The sequence below is a fragment of the Penaeus monodon genome, chromosome 21 (assembly GCF_015228065.2).
Source record: "Penaeus monodon isolate SGIC_2016 chromosome 21, NSTDA_Pmon_1, whole genome shotgun sequence".
NCBI lineage: Eukaryota > Metazoa > Arthropoda > Malacostraca > Decapoda > Penaeidae > Penaeus > Penaeus monodon.
The window spans coordinates 43,048,961-43,049,173 of record NC_051406.1 but is presented as its reverse complement, the minus strand read 5'-3'; positions in this window follow the sequence as shown (position 1 = coordinate 43,049,173).

Below are 213 nucleotides of genomic sequence, written 5' to 3'. Positions count from 1 at the left end.
AAAAAGAAAAAAGAATCCTTACCTGGTTCCTCGCTTTGTTTTCCTGTAATAAAAATTAATTCACTTATATGCTGATTAGTGCGTCCCCCCTCCCCCCTCTAGACCTGCTATTAAAATCAATTAGCTCTGACCTCATCATTGCTTGTTGGAAAAGGAATGAGAAGGGAATAAATCGATAAAAGAGTGATAAAAATAGATAGAAGATAGAAAATA